The following is a 12,646-nucleotide window of genomic DNA, read 5'->3' on the forward strand; positions in this document are numbered from 1 at the left end:
TTTTTTCCAAATAAAAATACAGTATACTTATTGCAAAAAACAAAACGTAATAAAGAAAATAAAAGTCCTCTATAATCCCACCATCCAAAGATAATCATTTTTACGTTTTAGTTTTATCCTTCAACATTTTTTCTGTGTATATATACACTTTTTACAAGCTCATTTTATTTTATTTTATTTTTTGCGGTACGCGGGCCTCTCACTGTTGTGGCCTCTCCCGTTGCGGAGCATAGGCTCCGGACGCGCAGGCTCAGCGGCCATGGCTCACGGGCCCAGCCGCTCCGCGGCATGTGGGATCTTCCCAGACCGGGGCACGAACCCGTGTCGCCTGCATCGGTAGGCGGATTCTCAACCACTGCGCCACCAGGGAAGCCCTATAATACTATTTTTTAAAAATTTATTTTAGGGGGGACACGGGTTCGTGCCCCGGTCTGGGAAGATCCCACATGCCACGGAGAGGCTAGGCCCGTGAGCCACAATTACTGAGCCTGCGCGTCTGGAGCCTGTGCTCCACAACGAGAGGCCACGATAGTGAGAGGTCCGCGCACCACGATGAAGAGTGGGCCCCACTTGCTGCAACTAGAGAAAGCCCTCGCACAGAAACGAAGACCCAACACAGCCATAAATAAATTAAAATTAAAAAAAAATTATTTTATTTATTTCTGGCTGCGTTGGGTCTTTGTTTCTGCGCGTGGGCTTTGTCTAGTTGTGGCGAGCGGGAGAGACTCCTCATTGCGGTGCGTGCGCTTCTCATTGTGGTGGCTTCTCCTGTTGTGGAGCACGGGCTTTAGGCGTGTGGGCTTCAGTAGTTATGGCTCCTGGGCTCTAGAGAGCAGGCTCAGTAGTTGTGGTGCATGGGCTTAGTTGCTCGGCAGCATGTGGGATCTTCCCCGACCAGGGCTTGAACCCGTGTCCCCTGCATTGGCCGGCAGATTCTTAACCACTGCGCCACCAGGGAAGCCCTATAATACTATTTTGTAATATGTTTTTAAAAATCTGCCATACCCTGCTAATAAAGATAGAGGTGTAGCTTCATTTTTATTGGCAGCATAGTATTCTACTTTATTGATGTGCTGTAATTTAATTTGAGGTTATGTTTGAGTAGATGGGCAGTAAGTTTTCCCAAACTTTAATAGCCAGCCACAGAAACCAAAGATCCCAGGATAATGATGATTATGCTATATATTGGGTCAATTGCTTTTAATTTTCAGTTGCATTACCAGAGGAGCTTAGTAATTATAAAGATAAATATAAGTAAAAAAATACATGAAGAGGATTTACATTTTATAATGTCTGTCATTTTCTCTTTAATGTTCTGCCACTTGGCATGGTAGAATCCAAGCTCCTCCCTGTTTCTTAAGAAGATAGTTTAACTTTTCTTTTGTGGTTTGCAATGGTAAACACTTAAATTCGACTTCTAAGCAAATTTTTGTGACTTGCAAACAGAATGCTGTAGGTAACTGCTTTGGAACCTGCAAACTCCTTACTTTTACGGTAGCCCCATACTGTACTTTAGCATGTATAGCTATACCTCAGTGAAATCTGCGTTACGGCATTATTATGGTGTTCTAGTTTTACTTTACTTGCCCTGTGATCAAGAGCTGTACTATACAGTAGCGCATGGAGGGGATATGAAGTGACTGAATTCCATAAGCATTCTGCTCCCCAAATCATTTGCTCTCGGTTGATACCACTCTGAGTGTGGGGGAGGGTGAGTGGGTACGTACAATTTTCTAACTCCTAAGGTGGTACCACATAGGTGAACCCCAGTGGGGGAGGAGAGAGGGAGGGTCGTTTAGCAAGTTACAGCTTCTCTGAGCCTCATTCTCCTTATTTGTAAAACTAAGTTACTTATGCTTATCTAGTCTGACTCAGGAGGTTGTCGCGAGGGTCAAATTAGATTACATATACGAAGATGCTTTTATAAACAATGTGATATCAATATTTGATAATGAAAAATGATAATACTATTATTACGCCCTTGGCCTCCTTTCTTTACGGCCACTTGGCATGCCCCAGTAGTTCAAGAACGAAATTGTACAGGCGGGCCTACTAAACTCAATTTTGTAAACTGTTTTGAAATCCCCTGCATGAAACCCGCAAAGTAAAAAAGTACAACCTCCTGCTGATGACAGGTCCTAAACTCAAGATTTGTGGTTAGTTCAGTTCTCTTTGTCATCTAGCTAGGTGCTCTGCTTTATTCACTTTCAGGGATACTTTATTGCCATTCCATCTGAAGGAATGGTAGGTCACCTTTCATTTAAACGGGCCAAGATATCTTGGCTCTCTTTACATAAACATGGAAAATATTCGTGTCAGGTGTTAGTGATTATTTATCAAGCCAGGACCTGTATGGTTGGACTGTTTTGGCTCAGGTCATTAGTGCATGGAATCAGTCAGAAAGCCCATTCTGGAATGGTTTTAGCTATCACTAGTCCAAATCCTCTCTTTTTACATTTGAGGAAATTGAAGCCCAGAGAGTTTAAATATCTTTTTCAATGCACAGGTTGAAAGGTGATACTGGGCTTGGAATCTATTCTTCTGTGTCATCCTTTTTATTTTTATAAAATACATTGCAAAGATGCCATAAAAACCTCAGAATCCAAGACCACTTGGAGCATGTTCCTGAAGTTAACCTAAAGAGAAAGCTCAGGTCTCAAACTTGATGGGTGAGAATTTGGGGTTCTGGTGGGTTAGGACCGGCACAGCCTGGTTCAGTGCTCTCCGACCCCATCTGCCTCGCCTCCCCACTTCCTTCGCTACCTAGCTAGCCCCACCCTCTTCAGGTGGCCCCGCCACTTCCTGGTAGCCCCCCCCCCCCACCAAAGCGGAACCAATGTCCGTGGGCTCTGGGGTCGACCGGATCTTTCTCGCTCAGACTCTTCGCAGCGGTGACTCGGCAGCAGCGTATCGCGTCATCAGTGACAGCCCCGATTCTTGCTACGCTTTGCGTCGCTCTGCCAGGAGCAGTCACCTCCTCCTTGGCAAATAGTCCTCGGTGGGGTCCAAGTTCTTGGATAATAGGAGAGGGGAGGCACGAGAAGTTGCGGTCAGGGGACGCGGGATCGACAAGCAGAGGGAGATAGGGACCGAAGTTTCTGCGATAGTGTGCAAAGTTAGTTAAAAACTCCTTCCGACCTACGGATCCCTCCGCCTGCAGTAGCGGTGGTGAGGCCGAGGGAGCCGCCATTTTGGATGTTAGGTTCCTGCTGCCCCTGCTGCCACTGCTGCCGCCGCCCCCGGAGCTGCAGGTTTCGTTCGTGGTTTCGGGCCGGTGAGTGTCACTCGCGGCGCAAAGAGCATATTGCCTTTTTTACCCCGCGCCTGCCGGGAGCGCTCGGCCAGAAGCTTCCTGTCAATCCCAGGTGTCCGGTCCCAGACCGTGGGGGGTGAAGAGAGGACAGAAGCTGGGCCAGGAGGGGCCCGGAGCTCAGGGGTTGTTACGACTTCTTGAGCGCCGACCCCGAAGCGTCGGACCGGGAGGGTCCGCGCGCGGCTGCGTTCCTTGCTGTGGCGTTGCCCAGCCGGTGCGGGCCTCCTTGGACCCATTGGTTTTCTCAGCCTGCGCTCCTCCTTTTGGGGCTCATTCAGAGAGCCTAGGGTTTGCGGGGCGGGTCTCACCCCCGCGTGTATTCTCTATGCCACGTATCAGCGTTCTTGTATCTCGTACCTGGGTCAGGTCTTTCGTGGAACTCTCTTCAGCACTTCCAGATGCTCAGTTGAACGTCGTCTGCACCTGCATTGCCGTTCTTTTCAAACTGGACATTGGCCTCGCTTTCTCTCTAGCCTTCCGATCAACTTCTTTCCCAATTTTCCGGGCTTTTTTTTTTTTTTTTCTCTCCTCTATTTTCTTAAACTCACCTGCGAATACACTGTTTACCCTTCTCTCAAACTCCTGATTCTGCAGGCGTCGATAACTAATAATTCTCCCGATCTTCTTGACCGCTTGACAGAGTCGGGACGTTGGTTGTGTTTCCTTGTTAGGTGTAGGAGATTCGTCGAACCGCTTGCTCAGAGTGTACTTCAACAGTAAATGTTTATAAAGTTCATTAAAGGGCTTTGGGGGGGGGAAGGTGGTAGGCAGAGGCTGTCAAATGTTTTCTCATTTGTGGATTCCCTTTTCTATGCTGAACACTTAGCTTTTGGGTACTTTTTGACACTTAGTATTTTTCTTGATGTATATCCCTGACCATGGAAATCTGCCTGTGAAAAAGAATTTTTATTTTTTGAAAAAGAATCTTAATCTGACATTGGTAGAAAGGAAAGTAACTTTTTTGGCTGCTGTAGGGATTAGTTAACAGAACAGAGGAGTGAATGAAAATTTCTTAGTGATTTTAACTTTCAAGTTGTTTGTACAGTAGTGTTCTTCTTTGACTAACTCCAAAAAAATACTTGGATTGACTTCGAGTATCGGATTTTTCTGGAGATAGTTGGATTTTAAATACTCATTTTTACTGTTCTCCATAGTGCTTGTCAGACTGTATACCCCTTAACTTTTGTTTTAAAAATATAGACTCTCCAGGTACCCATAATTTCACCACTTTTATTCTACTCTTAACATATGTTTTGCAGTATAGCATGCTTGAATAAAAAGCATTTCACTGCAATTCACTGATTATTTCTTACATTTCAAGTTAGGTGTGATTGAGTCATCTCTGTTTCACCTCAGCCTGCGTTTTAACATCTGCAAAAGAGAAATAACTTATTTGAGATTGTAGCCTAGTGACTGCTGAAACTTAAATTTATAACTTGAACTGGATCAAATCTTTTAATACTTCTAATCCATGTATAAGTGCGTTGTTCTTATCAGGTTATTATCAGGTAGATAAATTCCTGTACTAGTCTTATGATGTCTTAGTAGAAAAGTGAATGTTTTCATTGTAAATAGTGTTCGTGTTATTTGTTTTAAGGAGACTTTTCAAAAATATATTTACTATTTGTGTATTTACTCTGAAGCTATGGAGTTTTCTCTTTTGGTTTAAAGAACTGTCAAACAGAACATATATGGAATCCTCACTCATTTACTAAGTATCCCCTTGTAGTTGTTACTGAAATGTTCCATTTCTGAGATACACTTATATATATATTTTTTTTAAATTTATTTTTAAAATAAATTTATTTATTTATTTATTTATCTTTGGCTGCATTGAGTCTTCGTTGCTGTGCACAGGCTTTCTCTAGTTGCAGTGAGCAGGGGCTACTCTTGGTTGCGGTGTGCGGGCTTCTTATTGGGGTGGCTCGTCTTTGTTAAGGAGCACGGGCTCTAGGTGTGTGGGGTTCAGTAGTTGTGCACACGGCCCCAGTAGTTGTGGCTCGCGGGCTCTAGAGTGCAGCCTCAGTAGTTGTGGTGCATGGGCTTAGTTGCTCCACGGCATGTGGGGTCTTCCCAGACCAGGGCTCGATCCAGTGCCTTGGCAGGCGGATTCTTAACCACTGCGCCACCAGGGGAGTCTCTGAGATACACTCTTAAAACAAGGTATTGGAAGAGCTATCAGATAGGTGTTATTTACTCAGTTCATTTCATGGTATTATGTACTGGTATTTAAATGTCATTCATTCTTAGGTAGTTTGCGTTCAATTGGAGAAAGCATCCTTTGCCTTGCAAATGATAAGTAAAGTGTTTATTTTAGTGCACATTTAAAAAATTTTTATTATTATTTATTTTATTTATTTATTTTTGGTTGCGTTGGGTCCTTGTTGCTGTGTGTGGGCTTTCTCTAGTTGTGGTGAGCAGGGGCTACTCTTCGTTGTGGTGCGCGGGCTTCTCATTGTGGTGGCTTCTCTTGTTGCAGAGCATGGGCTTCAGGCGCCCGGGCTTCAGGAGTTGTGGCCCGCGGGCTCTTGAGTGCAGGCTCAGTTGCTTAGTTGCTTAGTGCAGGCTTAGTTGCTCTGCGGCATATGGGATCTTCCTGGACCGGGGCTCGAACCCGTGTACCCTGCATTGGCCGGCAGATTCTTAACCACTGCACCACCAGGGAAGCCCCTATTTTAGTGCACCTTTGATTGATCAGCACATACTTGAATGTCTACTTTGTCTAAGGGGTTGTTGGGATTATACTTGAAATAAACATTGTTTAGGAATCCTCAGTTTATTTTCTTTTGGAGCAGTTGCTTGTTCTTTGATCTGTTTCACTGACAGCAGTTCTAGATTTGAAGATGAATTTTAGAGTGAAACTATAAAGTACAAAAATTGTCAGCAATGCCTTGGTGATATTTCATCTCACTATTTTTAAAGTAGTCTTGAAATCAGTCGTGTACAAAAACAAAAACTCAAGTTTTTATGTGATTTGTAACAACTCTATGCAAATTGAAAAAGCTGAATGAGTATTTTCCAAAAGATTATTTTTTAATTAAAAAAATTGAATTGGGAAAATACATACCAAAACAGATTTTCAAAATGCTTAATCCCCTTATTTGCATTTGCTGAGAATTTAAAAGTTTTGTGTATACAGCAGGATTTGATATAAAAACTTTAAAACTCTTATTTAGATTTAGCTTCAGAAAATCTAAAACTATTACCTTTCTTCAAACTGCAGCAACCTGTTTATCTGTTTTAGGTGCTTATCATTCAGTCTTCCTTTATGAATCGTTCTCAGTTGATTTTGGCGTTCTTTCATCCCTTTGTTACTTACATTCAGTTTCTTTCATGCAGGATGGTATTAAAGTAGCAGTTTTAAAATTAAGGGAACATATAGATTTATTTAAGTTCTTATGTTTCTTGGTTTATAGGTTTTGAGAATCATCTTTGTTAAAAAGTATTAGGATTTTTCCATTTGCTTTTTTAAAAAATTAATTAATTTATTTTTGGCTGCATTAGGTTTTCATTGCTGCATGTGGGCTTTCTTTAGTTGCATCGAGCGGGGGCTACTCTTCGTTGCGGTGTGTGCGCTTCTCATTGTGGTGGCTTCTCTTATTGCGGAGCATTGGGCTCTAGGTGCGTGGGCTTCAGTAGTCGTGGCACGTGGGCTCAGTAGTTGTGGTTCGCGGGCTCTAGAGCGCAGGCTCTGTAGTTGTGGCACATGGGCTTAGTTGCTCCGTGGCATGTGGGATCTTCCCGGACCAGGGCTCAAACCCGTTTCCTGCATTGGCAGGCGGATTCTTAACCACTGCGCCACCAGGGAAGCCCTCCATTTGCTTTTCGTATAGAAAATTTTGTATCAGTAAAGGCGTCATTTCTACCTTCAAAGTACATGTAAGGTTTTTCTTCACTGAAGGAGTAACATAAAACGCTTAATTTGCCATGAGTTCTGCTTACTGGAACAATCTCTTGTCAAAGTTTGAAGAGTCCAAAAGTGGAAGAAAAAAACCCCCACACTTGCCAAACTTGTTGAGTCAGTATTAACTAACACTTTTGTACAAAAAAGGGCAAGGGTTAGGATAATATGATTAAAAGAGAAATGTTTTTTTCACTAGGTACTTGGAAATTTTGCCTTTTTTGGGGGGGGCCTTGTTTTGGCCTACTCAGACCATTGGAGAGAGAAAATTAATGAGTTATAAGTATTACCAGTGAAAAACAGTCTTAGAAGGAAAAAAAATTGTTTTTTCTTTTTTTAAAGATGGAGAAAACATATGTGACCTTTGTACTTTATTAATAATTAAAGACATTTTAAAGGCAAGTAGTTTTTACCCTCCTTTCTCTGTTGTTACAGTGCAGAAGTCACAGTGTATACCTGATATGCAGTTGCTTTGCTCACTCCAGTTTGCATGTTGTAGCTGATTGTGTTGGGCTGAGCATCCTAGGCTTTGCAGCTTATCTGGCTTTGAGGTTAATGTTATGGATTCTTGGGAAGAGCAAATATGAGAAAGACATGAACTTAGATCTTTGGAACTGTAAAATATTTGCACTCCCCTCCTTATAAGCCTTTGGGTTAAAATTAAGACTGTCAGAGCATAGATGATGTACACTACTTGGTTATAAGATGTAACTTTTGTAAATGATCACACAGTTGAACAACTCAAATTAAAAGAAGTTCCATCAGTGTTTTTGCAGCTCAGTTTAGTAGCTACTTACTAAACCTCACTCTTGGGAAATTGTTCAGTTTCAAGCTGAAGAAAAGGAAGGGAAGTTATTTTTTTTAATTCCTTTTTAAAGTCTGCATGAAAGATTCCCTTCCCACTTTTTGAAAATTTTCATAACATGATACTTTTAAAATATGGTGAAAATACTCGTTTGAAATAAATGGGGAAACTAACTGAAAAAATAGGTACACTGTGTAGAGTTAATTGAATCTTTGTAGATATTAGGGTTTTTTGGGTATGATTACCGAAGAAAAACTGTTGTAAGAAGAAGCAGTCTTGGGCTTTCTCTGGTGGTCCAGTGGTTAAGACTGCATGCTTCCATTGCAGGGGGTGTGGGTTCGATCCCTGGTCAGGGAACTAAGATCCTGCATGCCACTCTGTGTGGCCAAAAATTTAAAAAACAGTCAACCAAACAAAAAAGAGTCTCTTTTTCTTTTTCAAAAATATTTACTTATTTATTTATTTGGCTGCATCGGGTCTTAGTTGCGGCATGAGGCTCTCTGTTGCAGCACGTGGGATCCATCTCCCTGACTAGGGGTGGAACCCTGGCTCCTTGCATTGGGAGCATGGAGTCCCAGCCACCGGACCACCAGGGAAGTCCCTGAGCCTCTTTTTCTGATAGTACTCAATAAATATATTTGATTTTTTTATATGTGTATTTCTCTCTGTCAGTGAAGACATGACCTCTGCATTTTCTTTAGAAACTTTACATGATGAAAGCTTAATAGATGGTGTTGATTATTTGAGAAAGTAGAATGAGGAAGTTGCTTACAATTTGACTTTACTAGCACTTGGTTGTATTATTCTATTTACACACCCTGAACTTTTTGCTGTTCCTTGAATACTCCATGTTCTTTCATTCATTGTACCTGTTCTGCTTATACCTGGAATGCTTTTCTTTCTCCCTTCCATCTGGTGAACCTACTTCCTTCCTCTCTACACCAGGCAAAGGAGTATAGTACTTTTTTTTTTTTTTTTTTAGTATTTGTTGAATTGTTTGCTTTTCCTGAGCTTCAGAGGACAAGAACTATCTAATTGATGGCATCCCTAGTACATAGCACAGTGCCTGGCACTTAGTAGCTACTCTGCAGAATAGATGATATGAATGAAAATAATATGGAAACATGTTCAGGTCCTCAGATATACGGTAATTGGTAAAGCCAAAAGCAGTCAGGGTCCTAAGTGAGCTATGGAAGTTTACTACAGGTCATTTACTTGTGACCGATAGAGTTGATGTTAGTGAAGTTTATTTTCAGGTTTAGAACATATACAAAACCTTATCTCCGTGTCTTTGAAAATATTATTTAGATGTTTAATTCTAAAATTGATATTATCCTTTCCTCTTTGCAATTTGTTCAGACTCTTTCTTATGCAAAAGCTTCAAGTGACAGCAAAGAAATCTACTCTTCCTGCCATCTTTTTTCTTTCTTTTGAATACCTATTATGTAATTCATTATACTGAAGAAACTAATAGTAAGTTGAGAACTTCAGTCTTTTCCCCCAAAATGGAAATATGTTGATAGTTCAGTGATTTGTTACTGACTCTCCTTTTGTGTTTTTTGTTTTTTAACATCTTTATTGGAGTGTAATTGCTTTACAATATTATGTTAGTTTCTGCTGTATAACAAAGTGAATTTTTAAAAAATATTTATTCGGTTGCACTGGGTCTTAGTTGTGGCATGCGGGCTCCTTAGTTGTGGCATGTGAACTCTTAGTTGCGGCATGCACGTGGGATCTAGTTCCCTGATCAGGGCTTGAACCCAGGCTCCCTGCATTGGGAGCAAGGAGTCTTAACCACTGCGCCACCAGGGAAGTCCCTCTCCCCTTGTGTTTGAATAATCTACTTTAATAGTGCTGAGGATTTTTAAAAGTCTTTAATTTATTTAATTTACAACGTCATAGAGGTCCATTGTAATAAATGAAAAAAATCTAAAGACATACTTCTAAAAAAGCTGTTCATTTCCCTAATCCCTTTGTTATTACTGCCCAGCCATTTTACCAGATTATGGGTATACTTCAACATTTCTCTCCATGCTTTGTTAAGTACTATATATACAACATAAATGTGCATATATAGGGATTCTTTGTTTTTACAAAAGGTAGAGCGTACCTTTTTTTTTTTGATCATACTTTTTATGTTACCGTGTAACAAGGTTTTCTTAACACATCATAGTCAGTAAATATAATTCTATCTTGTTCTTTTAAATATCCCTATTATGTCTCATAGTATGGATGTACTCTACGTAACTTATTCAGTTATTTTCTTGTGGACATTTGGGCTGTTTCTAGATTTTGCCACTACAAACAGCGCTACAGTAAACATTCTTGTACATGTCACCTTATTTGCTGATGCTATTATTTCTACAGGCTAGAATCTCCAAGGTGGGATTTCTGAGTTAAAGGAATTATATTTTATTTTATTTTTTAAGGAATTATATTTTAAATGTTATTATTGCCAGATTACTCTCTAAATAGGTTGTCATAATTTCCATCTCCACTAGCAGTGGGTTCTCCATAACATCACATCATTAGATGTAATTACTTAATTTAATTTTTGCTGCTCTGCTAGTTGGTAAATGGTTTCTCAGTTTCGTCTTAATTTTATTTCCTTGACTATTGCTGGAGCTAGCCTCTTTTGATATGATTTTTGGCCTTTTGGATTTCCTTTACTGAGAATTGTCTATGTCCTTGGTTCATTTTTCTTTCAAGTTATTTTTCTCCTTATCTTGTAGTAACATCTTATGGTACATTAATTCTTTGTTGTATAACACATGCGTTTATTAATCTGGAGTTAATTTTTATATAGTGTGAAGGGGTCTTATGGTTTTCCTTTGTATAAAGAGCCAACTATGTTTAGACTAAATAAACCATCCTTTTCTCAATGAATTAAATGCCACCTTATCATATGTAAAGTTCCCATATATGTTTGCTCTATTTCTGGATGTTCTGTTTTATTCTTCCTGTACCATTATTTTACTGTTTTGAATATCATAACTTTATAGAAACTTACACTCTGTTAAGAATAGCTCCTGTCACTGTACTTTTCCATTTTCTTGACTGTTCTTAAACATTTATTCTTATATCTGTATGGGTTGAAAATAATTCTGTTGAGTTCAGAAAACCTCGGAAAAGCCCAGTGTTTTTTTATTTTTAATTAATTTTTAAAAATTTATTTTATTTTTGGCTGTGTTAGGTCTTCATTGCTGTGCGTGGGCTTTGTTTAGTTGCAGCGAGTGGGGGCTCCTCTGCAGTGCGCAGGCTTCTCATTGTGGTGGCTTCTATTGTTGAGAGGCATGGGCTCTAGGTGTGCGGGCTTCAGTAGTTGTGGCATGTGGACTCAGTAGTGTGGCACGTGGGCTGTAGAGCACAGGCTCAGTAGTTGTGGCAGACGGGCTTAATTGCTCTGCAACATGTGGGATTTTTCTGGACTAGGGCTGGAACCCACGTCCTCTGCATTGGCAGATAGATTCTTAACCACTGTGCCACCAGGGAAGCCCAAGCTCAGTGTTTGGAATTGCACTGTATTCATATATTAATTTTGGGAGGCCTGACATTTTTTTTTCTGACATTTTTTAATGAGGATAACTTTTCCTTATTATGATGTTTCCATTTATTGAGGTCTTATTTTAGTTTTAGGTTCTTCAGTAAAGGTTTCATAGATTTAATACCTGTCTTCATCTAGTTCATGTACCTTTCTTGCTAAATTTATTCCTAGATATTTTATAGTTTTCGGCACTGTTGTAAGTGGGACTTTTCCCCCCTCTATTTCTGACTAATGTCAAATATAGGTTAAAAATGAATCTTTCATTTCTTATAGACCAGAGCCCCTCATCCCCACCCCCTTCTTGCTATCCCAAATTAACAGAACTTGGATTCTTGAAGAATGTGCTAGGGAGAATTTGTTATCTTAGTATTAAATCATTTTCTCATAACTTTCTAATGTCACTGTGTAGAAAAATGCCCATAGATAACTGTGACTCTGTCCTTTTAGGATGAATACCATCTTATTATTTTGAAAGTTTGCAGTTTTGCTTTATTTATCCATTCTTGTAGTTTTTGTTAATTTGTTTGACTCTTCAAAGCAAGAATTCTCAAATTATGCATGTTCATTATATGAAAGATATCAAAATATACAGAAGTTAAAAATGCATCTATATTAACACTAGGCACAGATATTTCCCTTAAAATTTATCTTATCCTTTGGAGCGTATCTTTAAGAAAATTAAGATTTTATTTGGAGAGTTTTGTGACAGTTTTTGATAATTGAGGACTCTAGGATATCTTTGCTAAAATCAGGGTTAGGAGAGTGAAAAATTGCTTTTTATTTTATTTGTGTCAAATTTGATGTTGATCATGTTCATCTATCATTGTTTATTGGGCCTTTTTTAAAAATGAATTTATTTATTTACTTATTTATTTTTGGCTGCATTGGGTCTTTGTTGCTGCACGCGGGCTTTCCTCTAGTTGCGGTGACCGGGGGCTACTCTTTGTAGTGCCCGGGCTTCTCATTGCGGTGGCTTCTTGTTGCAGAGCATGGGCTCTAGGCCCACGGGCTTCAGGAGTTGTGGCTCATGGGTTCTACAGCGCAGGCTCAGTAGTCGTGGCACACGGGCTTAGTTGATCCACG

At 40.2% G+C, this 12,646-nt stretch overlaps 1 protein-coding gene across 2 annotated transcripts in view; it reads left to right on the top strand.

Annotated features, from left to right (window-relative positions):
• Positions 1-2,955: 2,955 nt before the first annotated feature.
• Positions 2,956-12,646, top strand: part of AP1G1 (adaptor related protein complex 1 subunit gamma 1) — a 79,781-nt gene continuing 70,090 nt past the window's right edge. For both annotated transcript variants that reach the window (XM_089903291.1, XM_022583283.3), the window contains exon 1: positions 2,956-3,274. The gene's annotated coding sequence lies outside the window, so the exon portion shown is untranslated. The remainder of the gene's footprint in view (positions 3,275-12,646) is intronic.

Source organism: Delphinapterus leucas, chromosome 20, assembly GCF_059928025.1.
Source record: "Delphinapterus leucas isolate spDelLeu-1000000601 "Yukka" chromosome 20, BTC_Dleu_Yukka2, whole genome shotgun sequence".
NCBI lineage: Eukaryota > Metazoa > Chordata > Mammalia > Artiodactyla > Monodontidae > Delphinapterus > Delphinapterus leucas.